Genomic DNA, 22,301 nt, shown 5'->3' with positions numbered 1-22,301 from the left:
GGCTGTAATGATGTGTCACATAATGAGACACACAAGTGCTCACCACTGCCCCCCTTTGACTCCAAGACCTCACTGCCACTCTGACGGGCGAGGGGAAATGGCAGTGTGTGAAGCGTGCAACTGTTACCCACCGTCTCTCTCGAACACAGCCAGAGAGGTGGACAAAGTACTCAACCCCAGAGTCAAAGTATAGATACGGGTACTCCTGGTCAAATATTACTCCACTACAAGTACAAGTTTCTCAGTCAAATGTGTACTACTTGAATTCAAGTGCAGTACTTGCTTTTAAAAAATGTTTTAAGTATTCACAAGTATTTCCCAAAATATCTTAAGATTTTCCAGAAATGTTCCAAAAATATCAATAATGGTGTTGTGAGTGAGCTTGTAGATCTGTCATTACACTATGTTTGAAATAGGGCTTAGCACTTTTTCCCTTCCTAGAAATGTAGTCGAGTCAAAAGTACACTATTTGTCTTTGAAATGCAGTGGAGTGGAGTGAGAGTCATAAGTATCCAAAAATACAAATACTCAAGTACAGAATACAGATACCATTTTTCTTTTACTTAAAGGAGAATTTCGACTGATGTTTTTCTTACTGTTTTTAATGATATGATATCCTAGGACGAATGGTTCAGTAGAGAAATTTCATAACTCCATCCCGGGTCCCCCCGCAGTTAAAAATTCTCGCCTATGGTCCTTGTTCTAAATCGCGTATTTTAATAGCTTTTTTTTGTTTCGAGTGAGAGCTGATGTTCATATAGTGACTGGACACTATGCAACGTGTTTGTCTTGAATGTCCCCCACCGTGAGTCTCGCTTTTGCAACACTTCCGGTGGGGCACTGTACTCCTTTTAAGTACAGTGCTAAAGTAAATGTACTTCGTTACCGTCCACCACTGCCACACTCCCACCCCATTAAGCTTTACCATATTTTGAGCATTTGGCACTGCTGAAAAACACGGTCCAACACTATCAAACTACAGCTACTCCCTCGGATACTTGAACCTAATTCCTTTTAAGCCGAAAATCAATAGGTGCTACCTTTTCCACGCATAGCCATATTTTCCACATGTGGTTCTTCAAGTGGACCCCTATTAGCATAGCATGTCACCCCGGAGGAGGACTGCAGCTCCGAAACCCTGATTAGGCTCTCCTCTCTCTTTGACTAATTAACTGGCTGGGCCACAGTTGGTCATTTGCATGGTCTAATGGAGGTAGCTGAAGGACAGCAGCTGTCCTTCATCTGTCATTCGTCTTGATGTGTGCCCTTTTTTCACGGCACAATTTGCGCCATAAAACGTATAAACAGCCAAAATGAGCGCGGCGTTTATTGCTCTCATTAAGCCATTCAATCCGGGATACGCGTCTGAGTAATTTTTAGTGGCTATTTTTTTTGTGGCTATTTTTGAAAAATCGCGAACATTTGTGCAAATCTTTCACTAAATATATACTTTTAAAGCGATAAAAAAAAAAAAAATCAAATCTTTGCTTCTCTTGTCTTCTATATCCTAACAGGTTTTTGAAAAAACTTATGGTGCTATAATATCAGTGGTTCTCAAACATTTTTCATGTCAAGGACCACCCAAAATGATATGTATTTGGCCGCCGAAATATTTTGTTCCGGGGACCCCCCCAGGGGCAAATATTGGAGTTAAAAATGTCCACTTTAAAAAATATATATAAATATTCAAAGATTTGCACAAATTTAGAACATTTAAAAAAAAAAATTGCAGATACATGCTCACTACCAGCTTGTATATCTGCTATTTTTTTGAATAGCCAAAGAAATCTGAAAATGACACAGATGGGTTCCCGGTCTTAATGGGTTAAAGTGCCTGGTTAATATGGTGGTGTGTGGGCGGCACACCGCATCTCCACATAACCGCCGACTGCAAAGCCTCCCATTTTAATTACTGGAAAAAAAGAAGAGAGGAGGGAGGGGAGGGGAGGGGGGGGGGGGGTGATGTCCTGGAAGCATTCCATTTGTAGTAGAAGAAGGAATTCCTGGTGATTTCCTAGAGAGAGGACCTAATTATGACGACCGTTATGGTCTGAAAGTCCGCAAGCAAGCTGGGTCGCTCTTAACTTCTCTGTCGTCCCTCCTACTTCTTGCTCTCAGGCTATTTTCAGGGGAACGGGCTGCTTAACCCATTAAGACCTGAGAAGATTCTAGAAATGTCTTCTAAATCCAAAAAAAAAATTGGAAAAAAACCCCAATTTTTTTTCCTCGATTTTTCAAAAATAGCAGATCTACAAGTTCATAGCGCGGCACTCGGTGCCGCGCTATGAGCTTGTATATCTGCTATTTTTGAATAGCCTAAATAAATCTAAAGTGACACAGATGCGTTCCAGGTATCAATGGGTTAATTATTTATCCCTATCTGTTACGGTATTAGAAACCGGGAGGACACCAACATGCGTACAACAGAAGGAAGCTTGATATTTCCGCCATGTGTGTGTTGTGTAGACTGTTAGCTCTATCCAAATCTTTTTCTCTGTCAAGTTACAGTGGTGTCAGGGGGATGGGGGGGGGGGGGGGGGGTTCGCAGCCGAATCCTGAATAGACAGCTTAGTTTTGTGTTCTACCCGTGTATGCGCGAACCTACACACCAACAACCAAAAACTTACAGCCACCCGCCCAGTGGTGTAAAGTATCTAAGTACATTTACTCAAGTACTGTACTAAAGTACAATTTTGACGTATTTTTTTTACTTTACTTGAGTATTTCCAGTTTTCAGTACTTTTACTTCTACTCCACTACATCTCAGAGGTAAATATTGTACTTTTACTCCACTACAATTATTTGACAACTTTAGTTACTAGTTACTTTGCAGATATAAATCATGATATTATGAAACATACATTAACCAATTCAGCCCTATTTTATACATAGGCTATTTGAAAATAGACGATCTACAAGATCACAACGCATCGCGATGCGACACGTTGTGAGCTTGTAGATCGGCTATTTTCAAACATTTTAGTACTTTTACTTTTGGTACTTTAAGTATATTCTGATGCCAATACTTTTGTACTTTTACTCAAGTAACATTTTGAACACAGGCCTTTTACAGACAGAGCATTTCTACATGGCGGTATTGATACTTTTACTTAAGTAAAACATGCGAGTACTTTTTTACACCACTGCACCCGCCCAATCGCTCACATGCCGTGTGTAGCTATTGGCCATAAAGACTGTAGGTGCTGCCGTTTCTTCAAAGCCATCAACACACTTTGTTAGAGGCTGCAGGGTTAGTGTTTGGTTATTATAGTTGTTTTTTAAAATAGCTTTTGCAAACAATTTTGTACAAGCTGTAGGCTCAACCATCTCTTACATCACAGTAGAGCGATGACTCAGTCAGTGTTGTATAGACACTGAGGATGTTACAGTGTACCAATGCTTCAGCTCAATGCTGTCTCTACAGTATCTGTGACTTTTGTGTTGGGTCTTTTTTTCCTCCTTTCTCTAGGCATAGCAGGGTCTATCCATGGATAGTAAGTACATGTGAACAGATCATTTCTGAATAGCCTAGTGCTTTACCACTTAAACCCTTAACCCTTTAACTTTTTTAAAATATATATTTTTGGGGCTTTTTCTGCCATTATTTGAGAAAGTAGGCTGACAGGAACTATGGAGAGAGATGGGGGGGGTGACACACAGCAAAGGCCGTCGGACAGCAAAGACCGCGGGCGCCCTTGAACCCTATACTTAATGACTGCAGTCCCCCAGGTGTCTGTACTTGGTCCCCTCCTTTTTTCCCTGTACATCAAATCTGGTTGAAAATAGCCGATTGTGACACGTTGTGAGCTTGTAGTTCTCCGTTTTCACTTGCTCTGAATACTGTAGCAACGCTAGAGTTCAAGTGGTTATAAAATAGGTGCCCGTGGCGTGGTGGTGTTGTCTCCAGAAACAAACAGTGGCTGCCATTTTCCTCTCACTACACAGTCCCCAAGAGAAGTCTTTTATTTTATTTTATTATCTCCCAATTGATGTTAACTCCAGGGGATTAAATACTGTGCTTGCTGACTCAGTGTTTTCCATCACATCGCAAGGCTATATCCTGCAGAACGCAGACCGAGACGATTTACAAAGAAGAAAGAGAAGAAAAGTAAATAAAGTGGTAGTAGTTCCACTTCATCTGGGGATGGCTTGTTTAGATTTTTTTGCGACAGCCTCACAACATAAAACCGGGGTCGGGTGGGGTATGAAGCAAAGAAGGCTAGCTTTTAGGCTTTGAAGTTGCTCAGGGCAGATATGACAAATAACCTAAATATACAAAGAAATGACTGACATATTTAATAACTATACTTTAACATTTTTTTATAGTGGAAATAGCCAATCTACAAGCTCCCAACGCGTTGCATCGCAACACTTTGTGAGCTTGTACATTGGCTATTTCCACTATTTTTTATAATGTTTGAAAATGTATGATAAGACTTTTCAACATGGAAAGATTATGCAAAAAATAATTGTGATTATCTCAAATTTTCGCGATTATGTAATAATTGTGACGGTCATAATGCCTTCAAAATCTGGAGTTGGCCAACTAGAAACCGGGCAGTGATCGGTCGAGTTGTCGAGATTAGCCCCGGACACACACACACGCACACACGCACACACACACGCACAGACCCTCTTCTAGACGGCTCGCCACATACGAGCCATATGCCGTAGTGTAAAAATGTTTACTGTACATTATAAAGTGTCTGATAAGCACATATTGCGTATTGCCAATGTGAGTGTGCTCAATTTAATTCAAACCATAATGGAGAGAGAAATCTTTTGTGTGTCACATGTTATGTTTTTGGTGTGGGGGGAAAGCGCTGTAAGTCTGGAAAGGAGGGGCAGGTAGATGGTGTGTGTGTGTGTGTGTGTGTGGCGGGGGCCGAAAAGGAAGCGACATTTCGTCTGCTTTCTGTCGGGAGGATTTACAGCGCCAATGTGGCGAGCCATCAATCAAACCTGACAAGCACCAAGGACAACTTTGTCTCTGTTGCACCTTGTGAGCTTGTCGAGTGAAATAGATTCCTCAACTTGGTCCAGCCACTACTGAGTCGAAAAGTAGAACCTGTTTATCTGGGACTCTGTGGTTATGTTAAAACATGGTTTTAGATGAAGACATAAACAAGTAATAAAAGGTAAAACAAGTAACACTGAAATATTTGAATACAAAAAACTGGGTGGACCTAATTGGTGATGTTCCTGATGTAAGTAACATTCCGGAAATTGAAGATTTAACAATTTTGTGGCCTCTAAAATCACAGATTTATTTTTGTAATAACTCACACGTCAAAGATTTTTTTTTGTCATAGAGTATCATTACTTGGAAGATTCCAATAATGTTTACTACCCGATAAAAATTTTTACATTGCCTACACACCCATAGTTAAATTGCATAAACTATTGGAAATGAATTGTGCCAGCCAGACAATCCAGACATCAGCAATATTGGTGTGCACTGTCACACACTGGTGTTGCTTTAATGCTCTGCCTTTGGGATAAACTTGGCATTTACACTGTAGTGTGAGATTCGTCACTTTTTGAAAGTCAATAAATTATAAATGTTCATATTTATCACCAGGGAGCAAGTGTGCATGCAAAGAACTTTCGTGAAAACAGCGTTCACTTTGCTAGACAGGAGAGGTGATTGCAAATGCCTCTGCTGCCTCGTGGGCAGTGGCAAGTGGACTAATAGATGACAAGACTGTGACATGTTGAGGCGGTCATTGGTGGCGAGCTCACCTGCTACTGTAGCAGTAAAAAAAAAGCCTATGGAGAAGGGAGGAAACCCCATCCCAGCAGTTTCCTGCTGAGCACACACTTTGTCTTTTTCCCCCGTCGACTTTGTGGTGATTTGGGACATTTAGCGGACAATGGGAGAGCTATTAAAGAAACAGGCTGTACGGTTGAATAATTGATGCCGGAAATCATGCTCAGCTTTTCAGAATCTATAATGAATAGAACCTGCCCCCCACAAATGTGCACACGCCCCCACACACACACACACACACCCCCACACACACACACACACACACACACACACACACACACACACACACACGCACATACACACTCTCACTTTATCTGTCTTGCAAAAGCAAACTTTGATCAAGTGCTGTGCCTGACAGAATGCAGCAGTTAAGGTAGCGTGGAAATAAAGTGGAACCCCTGCCTTAATGCAGCACGATTCACACTGGATGCGATAAAATTATATTGCATTGTTCTAATTGCAGGAAATGCGTAACTTTGTTGTATTTACATTGACATTTTCATTTGAAGCGATACTCTGTTCGCTTCTGTGAAAATCTCCTGACTTGAATATTAAAATGTTTCAACTTTGCATTGCTTCGGCCGTAGATGGGAAATATCACGTCTTTACATTGACTAATGACTCACGTCGCTCAACAAATCTTGTTGTGTCCGGTGTGAATGCACCTCTAGCATCATCTGTTTGGAGAAAGTCGAAAATGTTAAACATTTTTGCACAAAATCATAACCAATATTATAACTTTTCAATTTTCATTTTCAAAAATAGTAACATTTTTCAAGTTGATTTTTTTTTAAATCTTCTAACGTGTCGGATCGCTACACTTTGTGACCTTGTAGATTGTCTATTTTCACTATTCTGCAATCGGCATACGAGAAGTATTAAACTGGTTGACTTTTGAAAAATTGATAGTCTGTCTGACTTTTGCCAAAGGTCTGCAACGTACCTCTGTTGTTTCTGTCATGCAAGCCTTTTGTTTGCTCTCTGAATCTGTTTGATTTGTCACGAGGCACACTTTCGGCCCTCATGGTGGTCCTCCCATTACTTTGAACTTGTTTCAGCATAGAGAAAAACCTCTCGTTTGATGCAGTTGAGATTGGTACTGTTGTAACAATATGAAATAGCCATCACCTCTGAGAATGCCACAAACAAAGTGTTCAATTTCTTGAGAGCTGACAAGTTGCTTTGTGTCCTTATTTTCATCTTCATTGAGCTCAAACTCAAGGCAAACTGACTGTTTGGTACTGGGCCTTGAGCAGGATGATGTCTTATTAGTTTTTCATACAGTTGGGCAGACTTTTCCATCATCAAGTCCATGAAATGGGTGGAAGAACAATCAAATTCCTGGATTGCTCTTCAGCCAATCAACGCTGTACTCAGAGAGGAGCAGTGCAGCTGAGACAAAGCAAAGTGAACATTTTCCTGAATGAGCCATGCATTTCACCCGATGAAAACACAGTTACAGTATCCTTGCTAAGCAGTAATACCTGGCAATACTTGTAAATGTATTTTAATCCATTATAGGTCCGGGAACGTATCTGTGTGTTTTCGATTTATTTGGGCTATTCAAAAATAGCAGATATACAAGCTCATAGCACGGAGTGCTGCGCTATGAGCTTGTAGATCTACAATTTTTTTTAATTTGTTTGAATATACATTTTTAAAGCGAACATTTGTAACTCAAATCTTTGCTTCTGGGGGTCCCTGGAACGAAACATTTTGAGATGGGCGTCCGCGGCCAAATATATATATAAAAATGTTTTCTAAATCCTAACAGTATATGGTCAGTGGTGCTCCAACTTCTCCATGTCAAGGACCCCCAAAATGATATGTATTTGGCCGCCATCTCAAAATATGTTGTTCCAGGGACCCCCCCAGAAGCACAGATCGGAGTTAAAAATGTTCGCTTTAAAACATATATTGCGCAAATTTTTCCCCAAAATGTCCCCGTCTTAATGCATTAACGAGCACGTTTTGAATACTTAACATTGAGCCAAGGTGAGGAACGTTCAAACTCTACTACAACAGTGCACACACACAGCCACGGTAGTCATGCACAAGCACTCAAATGGAGCAGCATGTCATATCTGGCTCATTGATGAAGTTGAACGTTTTCGATGTAGTGCAACAGATGCAATCAGCTTCTTCCCTTAACCCATTAACCCATTAAGACCTGAGGCCGATTCTACAAAAATGTCTTCTAAATCCTAACTGTTTTTTGAAAAAAAAAACGTATGTTACCATATCAGTGGTTCCCAAACTTTTTCATGTCAAAGACCCCCAAAATGATACGTATTTGGCCGCGGACCCCCATCTCAAAATATTTTGTTCCAGGGACCCCCAGAAGCAAAGATTTGAGTTACAAATGTTCGCTTTAAAAACAAATGTTGCCAGGCCAATACTTGTTTGAGATGTACTGTATAGTTGTACACTGGAAATACTGATGTTAGCGGAAATGGCCCGACAATATTGTTCCATTTGAATTTGATCGAGAAAATTACTGCATCTGTGCTGCATGAGAAGCCACATGATCATGCTGCTATCAAGCTGCTATCATGGTGCTTCTGGTGTGTGTGATACACCTATACCTATAGTCATAGTGAGCAATGAAAGGTTTTAGAGATTACATAATAATATATACTTTATTTTTCAAAACAAAGTTACTTGTGTGCCTACATAAAACTGAAGAAATAACCAAATGTGGTTCCGATTTGGGTTCCATTTGTATTTGTTAAATTAACAGAGTATTGTACAGTGTTGATTGTAGCCTCGCATAGCCAGACTATATCACTGCGTGGATATGAGTCTGGTGCTTCCATGAGGACGTTTTTTTTCCCAAGGGGCGGGATCAAAACAATGGCCCTCGACGCAATTGGTTAGACCTACAACCAACTACCAATTACAGTCTCCCATATTCGAATACTGGGCCCTGATTGGTCACCCACGTCTTCTGGAGCAGGAAATTGATTCTCTATGGAGCGGTGCCAGACCCAAATCCAGAGTGCAATTTTCTGGTCTGGTCCCAGGCTTTGTTGATTGGGGTCCCAGAGATGAAAAATATAAATGGGGGTTCATGGCCTAATGCATATCAAACTGGGGGTCATTGAAACAGGGAAAACTATTGCGCCTTCCTTTGTCCGTTGTTCAGGGTTGACTGCAGGTACAGTGGTCTCAAAAACATAGGAGAACTTGCAGAAAAAGACTCGCTCGCTGCAAAAATATTAAGGAAAACTCGAAGGAGTTTTCCTTAATATTTTATGCAGCCAGACTTTTTCTGCCAGTTTTCCTTTAGGTCATTGAAATTAAAAAGGTCGACATACACATACACAATCATGCTCTCCATTAATTTATGCGGAGACAGTGGGGTTCGTGGAAACCTACAAGTTCCTGGGTGTACTGTACACCTGAACAACAAGCTGAACTGGGCTGATAACGCGGAGGCTCTGTACAAGAAGGGCCAGAGCAAACTGTTCTTCCTGAGGAAGTTCTCAGGTCCTTTAGGCTTGTGTAGCAGGAATGCTGCAGATGTTCCACCAGTCTGTTGTGGCCAGCGTCCTCTTCTCTTCAATTGCATGCTGGGGGCCGCAGTGGTGTAAAGTAACTAAGTACATTTACTCAAGTACTGTACTTAAGTACAATTTTGAGATATTTGTACTTTACTGGAGTATTTCCAATTTTCAATACTTTTACTTCTACTCCACTACATGTCAGAGGCAAATATTGTACTTTTACTCCACTACAATTATCTGAAAACTTTAGTTACTAGTTACTTTGCAGATATACATTATTATATTATAAAACATACATTAACCACTTTAGCCCTATTTTATACAAAGGCTATTTGAAAATAGCCGATCTACAAGCTCACAACACGTCGCATCGCGACGCGTTGTGAGCTTGTAGATCTGCTATTTTCAAACATTTTTAGTACTTTTACTTTTGGTACTTTAAGTACATTTTGATACCAATACTTTTATACTTTTACTCAAGTATGTTTTGAATTCGGGACTTTTACTTGTAACAGAGTACTTCTACATTGCAGTATTGATACTTTTACTTAAGTAAAACATTTGAGTACTTTTTCCACCACTGCTGGGCGGGGGGGGGGGGGGTTACATCAACAAAAGGGACAGTAACGGGCTGAACAAGCTAGTGAATAAGGCTGCTGGCTAATGTTGTTGGAGCTAAACAGGATGGTGTGGAGGTTGGTGGTGGTGGTGGAGGAGGAGGCGAGCATAATGAGGAAACTGGTGGCCATCATGGCTAATCCTTCCCTTACTACTCCCCTCCCAGAGGGAAATAGTAGGGTGACTGAGTGAGTACCAGCGGTGACCGCAGATTCATCCTTCCAGTACGGAAGACTGATGGACTGGGTCAGTCCATGAAGCTCTACGATGATGCTAATGCTCGATTCACCACCAGGCCCGGTCTTTGGTCTGGCTGTCTGTCTGTCGATCTATCTAATCCTTCCTTCCTTCGGTTGAAAGCACCATGGTTGCTATAATTGTACCTGTATGCGTGTCTCTTGAAAAGAACTTGCGCTACCTCTCTTTCTGTTTAACAGACAACATTTCTTTTTGGACTATGACGATAATCTGAAATCTCTGCGGGACCAGAGGGAGTTCACGGGGGAGCAAATGAACCATTTTAGCTGCCTCGCTCTCGTTCACAGATCCCGTCTCTTGACTGGAACGAGACAAAAACAACTGATCTGATAAAAAAATAAATAAAGGCCCACATCCAGACAATTGGGAGCAAGAGGTGCATTACCCTTTGCTGGGCTTTAAAGTTGACTGAAGTGTGACGTCCGACGACTCGGCTCAGAGTGCCTTTTTTTCCCCGTGCGTTAGCCTGGACATAGCGGTGTAGCACTGGCACTCTTCTGGATCCATTAGAAAGTTGGTCTTTTGTTCAGCTCTCCCCGTCTCGACTCCTTATTTCACATTCCGCTCACCTATGCATTTGCCAAGTGAAGCATTGTGGCGCTATCGATTGGGCAAGGGCCTGCCTGGCCATGCTGTGTGTGGGGATGAGTGTGTGTGTGTGTGCCCAGGCAGGTTATCAGTCACATCACCTCCTTTTAGAAAGGAGGCGCCGGTTTTGCGTCTCCTTCCTCCTTATCGATAGTTTTGGGGGAGTGCATTAAGAGCGGGCCGCCCTGGCTGATTTATCGAGATGCTCCAGTGATTTTTGTGCACACCCCAGAGGGCACAGACTGCAAATCCAGTCTTAACTTCCCTTTCCCGCCAACTCCTGTTTATTTCGTCTCGCCGTGTGTGAGGGGAGGCGGGTGGAGGCCACTCTGACAGCCAAACAATGTTATGACATTGCCTTCATGTCAGAGCTGAATCGTCCCCCCCCCCCAACCCCGCCCCCCCCCCCCCCCCGCTCTCTCTCTCTCTGTTTCTGTGCTCCGTTCTTTGTCCCCTCCCTCCCTCCCTCCCTCTGGAACATCTCAGTCAGTTGTCACTCCTCCTCCCCCCCCCACCCCAGCCCCCCAGCCCCCAGCCCTGGGCCCCTGTCGACACAGGAATCAGTCACTCCTCACACAAGGGAGGGAGGGGGTGGTGGGTGGGGTGGGCATGGCGGCCCCACCACCATTACTATTCATGAGGCAGGCCGTGATCCACTCTGTCACCCGTTGTCAAAGCGTAGAGGTGTCTGTCTCTTCTGCACACCGCCCTGGTCCCCCTTGCTCTCTTTATCAGCCAGGGGTGGCTAATGAGAGGCACCCGGGTTAATACCAACCACTAGAACAGCTATACGACTTTAAACCTCTTAATTCGTTTAGACACCCGCTAATTGAAACCCATGTGAACCGTCATCGGGACGCCATCCATTTTTTTTGTCCTAGCAGTCAGTAAGATGGAAAGGTGTGCAAGACTTTTTTTTTAACCCATTAAGACCGGGAACGCAGCTGTGTGTCATTTTAGGATTTCTTTGGGCTATTCAAAAATAATAGCAGATATACAAGCTCATGAGTGCCGCGCTATGAGCTTGTAGATCTGCTATTTTTGAAAAAAAATCTTGCAAATGTTTGCACGTTTTTATATATATATATATATATATATATATATATATATACATTTTTAACTAAAATCTTTGCTTCTGGGGGTCCCTGGAACAACATATGTTGAGATGGGGGTCTGCGGCCAAATACATTCGGGGGCCCTCGACATGAAAAAAGTTTGAGAACCACCGATATAGCAACATACGTTTTTTTTTTTAAACTGTTAGGATTTAGAAGACATTTGTAGAATCCCCAGAAGAAAAGATTTGAGTTATAAATGTTGTAACTCAAATCAAATGTACAAATGCAAAAATGATGATGATGATTTTTCAAAAAAGAATTCCAGATCTACAAGCTCATAGCGCGGCACTCGGTGCCGCACTATGAGCTTGTATATCTGCTATTTTTGAATAGCCCAAGATATCTTAAAACGACACCCGATGCGTCCCCGGTCTTAATGGGTTAACCGATGCCTCAATTAATTTACTTGGTGCCATATCATCCCCCAACCCCAAATCCTCAAGTTTTAACTTATTTTTTTCTTTTTTTTAGCAATTTCTTGCAGTTCTGATGACAGCCATTAAAATCAAAGTTAAGTCTTGGGATTGGGAAAGTGCCAAAGATGACAACCACAACCAAATATATGCACGACTTCACTGACACACAAGGGGCCCAAAAATAGCTTAGCTCGGCGCAGTCAAAATGTCTTAGTCCAATTACTGTACAGATAATAACGGCCATGACTAAGACTAGGAGACCTCCTCCTGGATGTGGCAAAGTGTAAATTAAAATCTCTTGTTTGCCCTGCAGTCGCATGAACATTGAGTTAGTCATCCTGCACTTGAGTGTTTAATCAGAATGCAGAGAACACTGTGGGCTTGGTACACTGCAAACTAGCAGTCCTCACACACTCCTCCGCCTGTCTCTTCTCTGCCTCCCATGCTTCCCTTCTCTTCTTTTTATATGCATATTCATCCGTATACAGCCCTCGCTGATGCTTAGTCTGATCTGCCAGCCTACATCCAGACAACGGCACATGTTTCTATATCAGTTCCCCCCCGTGGGACTTTTAGGACTGTCTGTACACCCAGGCCAGTGGTGGAAGAAATACTCAGATATTTTTACTTAAGTTAAAGTAGCAATACCACAATGTAGAAATGTATACTCTTGTTACAAGTAAAAGGCCTGTGTTCAATATGTTACTTGAGTTAACCGTGCAAAAGTATTGGCATCAAAATGCACTTAAAGTACCGAAAGTAAAGGTGCTAAAATGTTTGAAAATAGCCGATCTGCTTGTAGATAGGCTATTTTCTAATAGCCTATATATAAAACAGAGCTAAAGTGGTTGATAATATATATCAACCACTACCTCAATATGTTTTATAATATAATTTATATCTGCAAAGTAACTAAAGTTTTCAAATAATTGTAGTGGAGTAAAAGTACAATATTTTCCTCTGAGATGTAGTGGAGTAGAAGTAAAAGTATTGAAAATTGGAAATACTCCAGTAAAGTAAAAGTACCTCAAAATTGTAGGTACAGTACTTGAGTAAATGTACTCTAGTTACTGTACTTTACGCCACTGCTGTACACTCTGTGTGGGAGATAGCCGGGCACAGTTGAAGAGTTTCAGTCCAAGAGATTCTATGTAAACATTTTGAGAACATATTAATCACATGAAATGTCTTGGTCAGTATTTCCTAAACAGACAAATCTTTCCTTGAGGAAATGAACGTTTGCCACGCAAAGGTGATAGCCTATGATGTGTCATAACTTCAGTAGTATTCCATAGTATGCTTTACTTTCATGCCAGTGTAGCAGTGGTGGAAAAAGTACTCGAATGTTTTACTTAAGTAAAAGTATCAATACTGCAATGTAAAAGTACTCTGTTACAAGTAAAAGTCCGGAATTCAAAATGTACTTGAGTAAAAGTACTAAAGTATTGGTATCAAAATGTACTTAAGTACCAAAAGTAAAAGTACTAAAATGTTTGAAAATAGCGATGCGACGCGTTGTGAGCTCAAATAGCTCAAATAGCCTAGGTATAAAATAGGGCTAAAAGTACAATATTTTCCTCTGAGATGTAGTGGAGTAGAAGTAAAAGTATTGGAAATTGGAAATACTCAAGTAAAGTACAAATACCTCAAAATTGTACTTAAGTACAGTACTTGAGTAAATGTTACTTTCCACCACTGAGCAGAGGTAGTCCTGCCTGAAGACCAGAAGCCTGATCTCTCCCTTGGCCAAAGGGTGATTTCCCTAATGAGTGGTAGATATTTGATTCTGGGTTGAACCGTGGTTACACTATAGGGCTCGTCCTAGAACGTTTTTCCACTGTAGGGGGTGGTGAAATGTATTTAACACTATAGCCCTGCCCGATGACCTTAAAATGTGCCTCGACCAAAGGAGGAGGGGGATTCCTCTCAGTCCGAGTGGTAAATATGTGGTTTCCTGTGCGGTAAACCCGAGTTTGAATCCAGGTGGTTACGGCGATCATTTTGTCTGTGGTTGTTTTTCCAAATCCCAGTGTTGTAAAGTAACTAAGTACATGTACTCAAGTACTGTACTTAAGTACAATTTTGAGGTACGTTTACTTTATTGGAGTATTTCCAATTGTCAATACTTTTACTTCTACTCCACTACATCTCAGAGGCAAATATTGTACTTTTACTCCACTACAATTATTTGAAAACTTTAGTTACTTTGTAGATTTGAATTATTATTATAAAACTTAACCACTTCAGCCCTATATACAATTTGGCCGATCTACAAGCTCACTATACTTCGCGATGCGACGCATTGTGAGCTTGTAGACCTGCTATTTTCCAAACGATTTTTCATACATTTTATACATTTGAAAATACATTTGAAATTGGACATTCTGCATAATCAGTACTTTTACTTAGGTACTTAACTCATTCAGTGCCATGACGTCTAAGACGTCGTGTTTTATCGCCATTGTTAAGCCCTGAGCGCCACGTGACGTCTAAGACGTCATGAAAAAAAAATAATAATAATATATATATATATATTTTTTTTTTCTTCCTTGATTTTGTTTTGATTTTTTTTTCCAGAACCCAATATATCATGATTTGAAAATTTGCTGCTCCATTCACTTCTTGTTTAACTTCTTACTGAAAAAGGCTGTATCTCGGCACTTTTTTTTTACAATGAATTTTTGCCTCTGGCACTGGGACAACACAACCAGAAATAAGTCTGGCACTGAATGAGTTAAAGTATATTTTGATACCAATACTTTTGTACTTTTAACGCGTCGCGTTGTGAGCTTGTAGATCGGCTATTTTCTAATAGCCTATATATAAAACAGAGCTAAAGTGGTTGATAATATATATCAACCACTACCTCAATATATGTTTTATAATATAATTTATATCTGCAAAGTAACTAAAGTTTTCAAATAATTGTAGTGGAGTAAAAGTACAATATTTGCCTCTGAGATGTAGTGGAGTAGAAGTAAAAGTATTGAAAATTGGAAATACTCCAGTAAAGTAAAAGTACCTCAAAATTGTAGGTACAGTACTTGAGTAAATGTACTCTAGTTACTGTACTTTACGCCACTGCTGTACACTCTGTGTGGGAGATAGCCGGGCACAGTTGAAGAGTTTCAGTCCAAGAGATTCTATGTAAACATTTTGAGAACATATTAATCACATGAAATGTCTTGGTCAGTATTTCCTAAACAGACAAATCTTTCCTTGAGGAAATGAACGTTTGCCACGCAAAGGTGATAGCCTATGATGTGTCATAACTTCAGTAGTATTCCATAGTATGCTTTACTTTCATGCCAGTGTAGCAGTGGTGGAAAAAGTACTCGAATGTTTTACTTAAGTAAAAGTATCAATACTGGAATGTAAAAGTACTGTTACAAGTAAAAGTCCGGAATTCAAAATTTACTTGAGTAAAAGTACTAAAGTATTGGTATCAAAATGTACTTAAGTACCAAAAGTAAAAGTACTAAAATGTTTGAAAATAGCGATGCGACGCGTTGTGAGCTCAAATAGCCTAGGTATAAAATAGGGCTAAAGTGGTTAATGTATGTTTCATAATTTTTATCTGAAAAGTAACTAGTAACTAAAGTTTTCAAATACTTGTAGTGGAGTAAAAGTACAATATTTTCCTCTGAGATGTAGTGGAGTAGAAGTAAAAGTATTGGAAATTGGAAATAGTCAAGTAAAGTACAAATACCTCAAAATTGTACTTAAGTACAGTACTTGAGTAAATGTTACTTTCCACCACTGAGCAGAGGTAGTCCTGCCTGAAGACCAGAAGCCTGATCTCTCCCTTGGCCAAAGGGTGATTTCCCTAATGAGTGGTAGATATTTGATTCTGGGTTGAACCGTGGTTACACTATAGGGCTCGTCCTAGAACGTTTTTCCACTGTAGGGGGTGGTGAAATGTATTTAACACTATAGCCCTGCCCGATGACCTTAAAATGTGCCTCGACCAAAGGAGGAGGGGGATTCCTCTCAGTCCGAGTGGTAAATATGTGGTTTCCTGTGCGGTAAACCCGAGTTTGAATCCAGGTGGTTACGGCGATCATTTTGTCTGTGGTTGTTTTTCCAAATCCCAGTGTTGTAAAGTAACTAAGTACATGTACTCAAGTACTGTACTTAAGTACAATTTTGAGGTACGTTTACTTTATTGGAGTATTTCCAATTGTCAATACTTTTACTTCTACTCCACTACATCTCAGAGGCAAATATTGTACTTTTACTCCACTACAATTATTTGAAAACTTTAGTTACTTTGTAGATTTGAATTATTATTATAAAACTTAACCACTTCAGCCCTATATACAATTTGGCCGATCTACAAGCTCACTATACTTCGCGATGCGACGCATTGTGAGCTTGTAGACCTGCTATTTTCCAAACGATTTTTCATACATTTTATACATTTGAAAATACATTTGAAATTGGACATTCTGCATAATCAGTACTTTTACTTAGGTACTTAACTCATTCAGTGCCATGACGTCTAAGACGTCGTGTTTTATCGCCATTGTTAAGCCCTGAGCGCCACGTGACGTCTAAGACGTCATGAAAAAAAATAAATAATAATATATATATATATATTTTTTTTTTCTTCCTTGATTTTGTTTTGATTTTTTTTTCCAGAACCCAATATATCATGATTTGAAAATTTGCTGCTCCATTCACTTCTTGTTTAACTTCTTACTGAAAAAGGCTGTATCTCGGCACTTTTTTTTTACAATGAATTTTTGCCTCTGGCACTGGGACAACACAACCAGAAATAAGTCTGGCACTGAATGAGTTAAAGTATATTTTGATACCAATACTTTTGTACTTTTACTTAATAAATGTTGAATTCCGGACTTTTACTTGTAACAGAGCATTTCTACACTGCAGTATTGATACTTTTACTTAAAGTATAACATTTGAGTACTTTTTCCACCACTGCAAATGACCTCCATTCTGCAATGGAAGCTGTGGGAGTATTTTACCACTACTGTCCCTGCACAAGCCTTACTTTCCATCACAACCTGGCCTGTGTAGTGCATCTTACTGCTATAACACTGACGGGCTGTGGCCCTAATCATGGACGATCATTCTGGCTCTCTTTAGTGGGCCGTCGTAAATATTCAAATGAGCCGTCGTCAGTCAGTGGCGTTGAGGAGTAAAACAGGCCCATCTTTCACTCGCCACCTTCTTGTGCGAGACGGCGGCAGGGAATATTTAGTTGACGACGCCATCGTCGTCGTCCCCCCAAAAGCGCTCCCGATTTGCTGGCGTAAATTTCACCCGTCTCACCACCCCCCCCCCCCCCTTCCCTGGGGCCGTGGCTACAAAATGCTCATTCATTTACCCCGCTTGTCAGTTCAATAGTTATTTTATGGTGGCACAGTATTAATTGAACTGCTTCCACTGCACAACAATTCAAGGCCCGGTACATCCATTACAAAAGGGAGTGTGCGCCGGAAACGTAGCTGAACGGGCCCACAAATCAGCCTAAGCTGAGAGGGAAACCTCACAGTAATGTAACACAATCACACTAATCTTTCATGTACAATGTGCTCCTTCCTCAGTCATGCGCGGCGAATGTCTTACAAGCCCAGAAGTGGCTGCTGTGTGGGGCAATCGGATTGTTTGCGCCGTGGTGGTTCCACTGGGTTGCTCGGTGCTTGGAAGATGTGTTCTGCTTTCATGTGCAGAAATGGCCTATTTAACCCATTAACTCTTTGACTGCCAGAGTATTTTCATAAAGTACTCCCCCATTGCCAGCAATTTTCGTGTTTTTTTTATTTTTATATTTTGAAAATGTTCATGAAAATAATTGATCAGACTGGTTTTTAAAGACGCCGCACAAATCCGCCACCAGAGAGCAGCACATGATAGCTTGATCAGCTCCTGGTGTCACTGTTTACCTTCTTGAGCGATTAGACAGGGAAAACCATGAAAACGGATGTGACGTCCTCCCAGATTGTTTTGATCGTCAAAATTACGTTGTGATACACGACGGCGATGACTGATCGTCACCCAGACCATAGATTATAGAAGAGAATCTGTCCGTTTGTCCGTCATACCGTGTGAAAAACCGTTTGTTTACCTATTTTGGACGAAATGACCGGGGGAAAATAATCAAAAACCGGAAACGGAACCCAGGACATGAAACCGGATGCAGATATGGGTGAAGTAAGTGGAACTCGAGAATAACATTGAATTTTAAGCAGCATAGCGCGATCAGAGATTAAACAATGAACGCAAATCCAACGCGTCAAACGCGTCAATGGCGTGGGTGGATTAAGTAGTTATTGACGCGTTTTCGAGTCAATGGCGTTTATAGAGTTAAGACCGGGAACGCATCTGCGTCATTTTAAGATTTCTTTGGGCTATTCAAAAATAGCAGATATACAAGCTCATAGCGCGGCACCGAGTGCCGCGCTATGAGCTTGTAGATCTGCTTGTAGATCTGCTATTTAATTGTTTTAATCGTGAAAGTTTTTGCACATTTTTGAATATATATTTTTTAAAGCCAACATTTTTAACTCAAATACTTGCAATAATATCAGTGGTTCTCAAACTTTTTTCATGTCAAGAACCCCCGAAATTATATGTATTTGGCCACGGACCCCCATCTCAAAATATGTTGCAGGGACCCCCCAGAAGCAAAGATTAAGTTGAGTTAAAAATGTATATACAGTATATACAGTATTCAAAGATTTGCGCACAATTTCACGTTTTTTTTTCTAAAATTAGCAGATCTACAAGCTCATAGTGTGGCACCGAGTGCCGCGCTATGGTTCCCGGTCTTAATGGGTTAAAAAAAAATGGCATAGAGGAAACATTCTCTTTCTCTATCATCACATTCATCATCATCATTTGAGCCCTCACCTTGGAGGAATGCTCCAAATGTTCCTTTCACCTTGTCATAATGTTTCAAAATGAAAATGTGGTCATATATAATGTACTATAAACACACACACACACACACACACACACACACACACACACACACACACACACACACACACACACACACACACACACACACACACACACACACACACACACACACACACACACACACACGGTGTGCATGAGTATCACAATATTGTATAGATTATCCAGCCCCTCGTATCGATACATAAGCCACTGGCAGATTTCTCTGTTAATCACAGTTTTCTCCGTTTATCTGTCACTCATCATGTCACACTCATATTCCCGTACCCTGCAGGGATGGTTCTTCATGCCTCTCCAAGGTGAGAGCACAGAGGTCCCAAATGGCAATCATAACAATATACTTTGATACAACTATTGGGAGCATGGCGCGGCTATTGAACAGTGCCCGGAGAGTGGTATAAGTTCAGTGTCTTGTTCAAGGACACTTCGACCCTATACGCCTGGAGGAGCTGGGGATTGAACCCGCGACATTCCAATTCCTACACGTTTACAATTTAGGCATTTAGGCATAATCGAGTACACAACGTACACAAGTGTCATACAATTGCACTACCTGCGTGTTTAACATGAAGGCGCATATCCAATCAGGAACGCGCCTCCATGTTAAAGATTGTTTAAGATTACTGTTTAAGATACATTTTATAGCAATATGTCATGAGACAAATTGTGCTGTGTTACGCGTGTCATGGAATATGAATTGTTTGATGACCCATGTACCGTGCATGTATTGTACCCTGAGGTTCTTGCCAATAACGAACCCTAGTGTACTACATAGTATAGTATCTGATTGTTGACAATTACTTGGCTGAACTTGTTGCTGCACATGATGTTTGAAGGACCAACTGTTTCCTGCTTTTCCTCAGTGGAGGAAAGCAACTAACTACATTTACTTAAGTACTGTAATTAAGTGCAATTTTGAGGTACTTTTACTTTGCTCAAGTATTTCCATGTTTTGATACTAGATTATAAAAATACTAGATCACTAGATTATTGTTACAGAACATACAGTTAAGCCCTATTTTATACTTAATTTACCGGTATTTGAAAATAGCCAATCGACAAGCTCACTACGTGTCGCAACGTGTCGATTTGAGTACTTTTACTTTTGTTACTTGAATAATATTTTGATGACAATACTTTTGTACTTTTACTAATACAAAATACCATTTGAAAAATATTGACGGTAAAACTCCCACAGTTAACAAACTGGAAGATAAGATTTCATATCCACCCAAAATACTAGGTCACCCAAAATACTGAAATATTGACAAAGTCCCAACGTCTCTATGATTTTAGTTTGTTTTAGTTAGTTTTGTCGAGAATTTCAGGTAGTTAAACTTTTTTTGTAAAGCCTTGTTTTTTCATGAACAATCTTTCATACTCATAGATTTTGACCTTGCAGGTTTATGGGAATACGATTATTAATCCATTTTAGGGTACATTCCTTCTCAGCTAATATTTTGATTTACATTTTTTCCTCTTCACCGATAGAAACCCTGGAGGTAAAAAAGAAATCCCAGACACCTCGTATATAGGCTTGTCTCTCTAATTCATTTGTTATCTTGTGAAAGGCTTAATAATACTTATATGACTCAGCATCAAGTGCTCTGAAACAAAACAAGGTGCTTCGAATCGGACAGGCATGTCCAATTTAACTGCCATCTTAATGGAATCTATAATAAGCGTAGGGGCACAATAATGGCAAACCACTGCATCTCCCGATAACACTGCCAGCCTCAAAAATCCCTCATGGTTGCCAAACAATTGCCCGTCGTCTTCTTTTTTTTCCTCTTTTTTTTTCTTCCCCTGGGAGAAGCACAGAACAAAGTGTCCAGACGTTATTGCTGAAGTTGCTGATGTCAACTTTTCCTATAGGCTCCTGACTATGGACAGCTTTTACAGGGGAGGTAAAGCTTTGGCCCTTGTTGCGCTTTAAAGGTAATCTGCAGTCAGCAGCAGCACGCTAGTTTTCTCTGCATTTCGCACCGCCGCACGTCTGGGAAACTAACAAAAAAATTATAATCACGGGCACCTGTTCCTTCATGTTCGTGGTGGAGAAGTCAAATCTCAGCCATGCCTGACAGGTTTGTTGTTTACAAACATTACCGGGTGTGTGCGCGGCGCGTTCAGCGGGCAAAAAAAAACGCTTTGACTGAAACACACACTCTAATCTGCTGTGCGTGATTAGCCCGTTCGATCCGGGGAAGGCATCTGTGTCATTTTTAGATTTCTTTGGCTATTCAAAAATAGCAGATATACAAGCATGAGCTTGTAGATCTGCTATTTCTTCGTGAGAATTTTTGCAAATATTAGAATATATATATATATATATATCTTTTTTTGAACATTGAACAGTGAACATTTGTGACTCAAATCTTTGCTTCTAAGGGGGGTCCCTGGGGTCCCTGGAACTAAATATTTTGAGATGGCGGTCCACGGCCAAATACGTATAATTTTGGGTGTCCTTGACATAAAAAAGTTTGAGAACCACTGATTATAGCAACATACGTTTTTCCCCCCCAAAAAACGGTTAGGATTTAGAAGACATTTGTAGAATCCCCAGAAGCAAAGATTGGGGTTACAAAATGTTTGCTACAAAAATATATATTCAAAGATTTAAGCACATTTTCACAATTTTTCAAAAATAGCAGATCTACAAGCTCGTAGCGCGGCACTCGGTGCCGCGCTATGAGCTTGTATATCTGCTATTTTCAAATAGTCAAAGAAATCTAAAAAATGACGCAGATGCGTTCCCGGTCTTAATGGCTTAGAGTCAGCAGAGCAGGGAGCTGCAGTTCCATGATCACGTGACCTCAAATATAAGTCTGTCTCAAACTAGGACGATGCTTTCTAGACATGCCGTAAAGTGAGCTCTGTTCTGCCACCTAGCTGTGCAGAAATCCATCTACTGTTAGCCAAAGACTTGTGGTTTGGAGTGGTGCATTGAGCGTGTCATTTGTGGGCATCATCGTTGATGGCCAGTGTGGCTGTGTTCTAGGGCTGGTAACTTTCCTCAGAAATGATATTTTCGAATATTGGTCTTAAAAATTGGCAGATATTCGAATATATTCGAATGTTATTG

Source organism: Gymnoscopelus braueri, assembly GCF_963280865.1.
Source record: "Gymnoscopelus braueri genome assembly, chromosome: 15".
Lineage (NCBI taxonomy): Eukaryota > Metazoa > Chordata > Actinopteri > Myctophiformes > Myctophidae > Gymnoscopelus > Gymnoscopelus braueri.
Note: the sequence above shows the minus strand (reverse complement) of the source record.